At 40.7% G+C, this 4,779-nt stretch overlaps 1 protein-coding gene across 6 annotated transcripts in view; it reads left to right on the top strand.

The window, feature by feature from the left end:
* LOC136109923 (protein spinster homolog 3-like) overlaps window positions 1-4,779 on the top strand; it is a 43,217-nt gene that overhangs the window by 1,844 nt on the left and 36,594 nt on the right. For 4 of the 6 annotated variants that reach the window (XM_071817118.1, XM_071817117.1, XM_071817116.1 and 1 more), the window contains 2 exons: window positions 1,601-1,723; window positions 2,940-3,009. The exons of 1 other annotated variant lie outside the window; for it this stretch is intronic. The gene's annotated coding sequence lies outside the window, so the exon portion shown is untranslated. The remainder of the gene's footprint in view (window positions 1-1,600; window positions 1,724-2,939; window positions 3,010-4,779) is intronic. One more of the 6 variants, XM_071817119.1, reaches the window with a different exon arrangement.

Genomic DNA, 4,779 nt, shown 5'->3' with positions numbered 1-4,779 from the left:
GTAAGTGGCCCTCATGTGTTACTTTACCCCTAAAAGATGTAGGCCTGATGTTGGATATCCAGCAAAAAGCCTTCAGAAAAGGAGATTTTAGGAGATGACTGCAAGTCTGAGGACAGGCCCTGCTGAGAGAAAGAGGTAAAAATTAAGATAGTTTATCCCAGAGAACTAAGTAAGTGGCTAGGGAAGGACTGACAAAAATATAAATTGTCTGTGTATTCATGTGTTGACTGTGAAAAATATGTCATAACCAGGTGTGTGAGCCTCTAAAATAAAAGGAATGGGCTGCTCTTCTCCTCTACCATAGGCTTTGGACATCCTATTGGATTCTCTGATTTTATATTTTAAATCTCAAGGAAACGCAGTTTCTGGCTAATTGGATGAACAATTATTACCAGTGACAGAAAGGAGGCAACTCCCTGCTCTATTGCTGTTACTACAAAGGAATTTATCCTGTATCTGTTTGCCAAAATGTTCAAATCCTTTAGAAAAAATATCTTTGTTTTTCCCCCCCTACTACAAGGGTTTTAGTTTGTTTGTGAACACCAAATGTGGCTTGCAATGAAGAAAGAGAACTAGCCTATAAGAGAGATGTTTTTAGTTGGCAATGCTAAAGTCATTTCCCATGCTGCAATTTGGAAGGCCTAGTATGGTCTGAGAGTTTCATTACTATGCTAGTACAATTCATCAGCATACTATTCCCAGATATTCTTGAGATTCTGATTAAATCTGTGTCCTCTTCAATGATTAAACTAGGATGATACAAGACATCCCTCAGTGTATGCTGCTATTGTTGAAATTCATCTCATAAATGGTGTTCTTAGCCAGGGAAAGTATTTGTGAAATTCTTTCTCCTTTGTAGGATGACTCTAATTTCTAAATGTATTTTGTATTGCTTCAGTCAGGTTCGTTCAATCTTACAAAACAATCTATCCATTTAAACATAGAAGGCTATCATGTGCAAGTACATTTTGTAAACTTAGTATGTTAAGAGACAGTCACCCAGATTGGAATTCAGGCGTGTTGATGGGAAGTGACACTATTGTGGATGGTATTTCTCTTTCAGGAATAAAAGGTAGGCTTTGTTCACCATGTCAGTTAAGCCAGCACTAAATTCACTCACTCAACTTTCTGTACCTGATGTCACTTCAGGCATGAGTACACGTTTCTGACAGTTCTATTAATAGAGGACCCAACTGAAGGCACTGAAGACTGAAAGGTTACATGAAACAACTCTATTTCTATTACGTTCTGTTAATGAAAATCATCCTGAACTGTTTACCATTAGGCCATCTTAAAAAGGGGAGTTTCTGCGGTCTGCTATGACTTGTGTATGATTTTCCTTGTAAGGAAGATAGGAAGCTGTGGGTTGGGGGAGAAAGGATATGCTTTAAGCTAGCATAGATTACCTGGATTCCTTTATTCTGGCAGCAGATTCAACCCTAACTTATAAAAGTAATATGTGTTTCATTAGTGACTTAAAGTCCTCTAACTTTGCTGTATCAAATCACCTTATGTGTAGCTGCAGAACGTAGAACATGGCTACTGCTGCTGAGGGCAGGTGTGTGACCAAGATATAAACTAGTTTAATGTTTCCTTGCAGCAAGAAAGACTTCATGGAATCCTGTCATGAAAATGAAGCTGTCATGCCACAGCAGAGTGGGAACTCTCTTGGCTCACAGTTCATGCTGCCTGTCCTTAAACACAACAGGCTATCTGAAAAGAGGTAAAACCTTTCCCTGGCCAGATGAAGTGATCTTCTGTTCTGTTAATATCTACTCCCTATGCACAAACACCTTACCTTACTGTTTGCTGAGGCAACATGGAGGAAAAGATCTCAAGATAGAAGAGACGGTTTTCTTAACTTTGTTTTACTGCCTTTGGCACATAGCCTCTCTGCAACTGTCACTCCCATCTCTGCATTAAATGGAAGGGTAATAAGAATTTAGATTACTTTCTCTTTCCTGAGACCATTTCTTGTATAATGACTGTTCAGATCTTACAGCCATTTGCTGTGGTCCTTACTACATTAATCTTTTCCCTTGGCAAGGGTGTATCATCATAATCATTCATCTTGTGGTTAAAGTAGGAAATCGTGGAAGTTTTTCTGACACCTTAAAAGGGATCAAGGTTTCACATTCGGCATCTTACTTTGCTTGAATATGATGACTTTCGTTTAACTTTCTCCCCCAATTCTTCATTCACAACACAAGTCACAGATTACACTAGTAGACAGTTTCTGTTCAGTAGAGAGTCTTCCAGCTGGATTCACACTGTTAGCAACATCTGCTCCCCTACTTCAGCTCCTTGGCAAAAACAAAAAGCTGATGGTAAGACAGGCATAGCTCCATGTAACATGTTCTGTAATGTTCATCTAATTTTACACGTTGGAGTCAGTGAAGGAATATTTTAAATGGTAGCAATGTGAGTTTTCAGGCAAATAGGGACCATTTATACATCCATTATAACATTTGCAGGCTTAAGTTGCTTGCAGTTAATATCTAGCAAACAAGTTGCTCTCTTATCAGTAGAGGCTAAATATTTTTAAGGGTTTATATTCTGGATCCAAATTGTCACCAGGAAAAAAATATCAGTTTACTGAGCTGTGGTGTACTGGTCTATGCCCTTACACTTGAATTTGCTGTGCATTCCCAGACACAAAAGTAGTTTGCTCTAAGGAATCTCTTTTAAAATGAGCCCCGACCGAGTTTGCTGTGAACAGTAGAATCCAAATTACTTCTTTATATATTGTATGCAAAGGTAACATTTGGTTATAACCATGAATGTGTATCATAAAGGCAAATGCTCTGAAAATTGCTTGTTAAGAAAGAATTTGGGAAAAAGGAGACAGAAATTCACTGTATTTTCTCTTTGATTCGTAGCTCCCTGCTGGCTTGAATAAGAGTGTAACAAGGACTAAAAGCTGTTTTGTTTGCAATTAGGTATGACCTATAAATAAAGTAGGGGACCAAACCCGGGCTGGACGCAGTGGATTGGCCAGAAGTATTTTGTGTAAGTTCAAGGCTACTCCTACATAACAAGTTCAAAAGTTTAACTGTTACTCAAATGTTGCTGGGCTCATGTTTCACTTGGAAGTTGGGTAGGGGGGAAGAAGGGGGTTTCCTGGAAAAAATGAATGAGTGAATCACTATCATGGCAAACAGAGAGAAACCTGGTACGGGAACTGCTGCAGCTGCTACAGCACATCTCTTCAGAACATACGTCTGTGCAGAACATGATGAAAATGTTTGTATTTACTTGTATTGTAGCAATATTTAGATTCTCCAACTACAATCAGAGTCCTGCCGGGTTAACACTAATCCTTGATGATCTTCTGTAGAGATAAGAATCTCCGTTCTTCTGTAAGAGTCTAAGTAGTTAGGATGTGACAGTCCATGGTGCTAAAACATCTCACCCAAGATGCCAGAGCAAGCCTGTATTGGAGCCAGAAATAGGAGCTGGTCCTGACTTCCATTCCCTGATACATGAAACCACAATGGCTTTAATGTACAAACCTCACCATTTGTCTGTCTGTCATTCCTTAATAAATCCAACAGTATTCCACCTAGGTCACTGACTATAGATAAAGGTTTCAGTTATGGCATGAGCGTGGAAAACGATTCCCTGAGCCAGGGAGGAGCTCTTTACATGTAGACCAAGTTGTTCACTGAAGGGTGACACCTAAACAAAGTATTTTTATGTAACTTTTGGATAAGATTTCTGGTATGAATCAACTTTGACAGGAATGGTCATGGTAAAACAGCCTGTGGAACTGCAGGAAATCCTTACGGATTCTTATGGTGGCGTTGACTCAGAGTTTTGGCAGGAAGGTGCTATTTAAGAGCTGGGTAAACCAGAATGACCTTGTTCTAAACTTTATTTGTATAAGCTTAAGCTATTACTTACACAGAAATCATTCTCAGCTAGGAAACTGAGACTCTGCCTAGTCATTAATGTCAGGATCAGGGTAAAATGCCCACCTGAGATGTGTTCACTTTACACAACATGGACAAAATTAATTCAGAATAAATTGGATTTCTTCCCTCATTGTTAGCAAGAAACAGTTGACTCCAAAATAAGACAGCAAATGAAAGCAGCATAAATTTATGATGAAGGACTGGCTTAAATGCCAAAATAGTACTGTATTGAGTATTGTCCAGGCACGGATGAGGAGTGAGTTGAGAGTCTATGGGTGAAAGTTAAGGGGCAGGCTGGCAAGGCTGATACTGTTGTGTGCGTCTACTATAGGCCACCAGATCAGGGTGACGAAGTTGATGAGGCTTTCTACGGACAGCTGAGAGCAGCCTCACAATCACAGGCCCTGGTTGTGGTGGGGGATTTTATCTTCCCTGATGTTTGCTGGAAGGACTACTTGGCCGGCCAGCCACAGTCTAGGAGGTTCCTCCAGTGCTTTGATGATAACTTTTTGATGCAAAGGGTGGAGGAGCTGACTAGAAGAGGTGCACTGCTGGACCTCATCCTCACTAACAAGGAGGGTTTGGTTGAAGCGGTAAAGGTTGAGGGCTGCCTTGGTTGCAGCGACGATGAGATGGTGGAGTTCAGGATCTCATGTGGCGGGAGCAGGTTAGCAAGCAAAATTGCAACCCTGGACTTCAGCAGGGCAAACTTTGACCTTTTCAGGCAATTGCTAGGGGAAATCCCATGGGCAAGGCTGCTTGAAGGTAAAGGGGCCAAGATAGTTGGTTAATGTTCAGGGACTGTTTCTACTGGGCACAAGATCAGAGCGTCCTGACACGTAGGAAGTCAAGGAAGGGAGCCAGG

This window comes from Patagioenas fasciata, chromosome 19, assembly GCF_037038585.1.
Source record: "Patagioenas fasciata isolate bPatFas1 chromosome 19, bPatFas1.hap1, whole genome shotgun sequence".
NCBI lineage: Eukaryota > Metazoa > Chordata > Aves > Columbiformes > Columbidae > Patagioenas > Patagioenas fasciata.
Note: the sequence above shows the minus strand (reverse complement) of the source record. Positions and strands in the feature narration are given on the sequence as shown.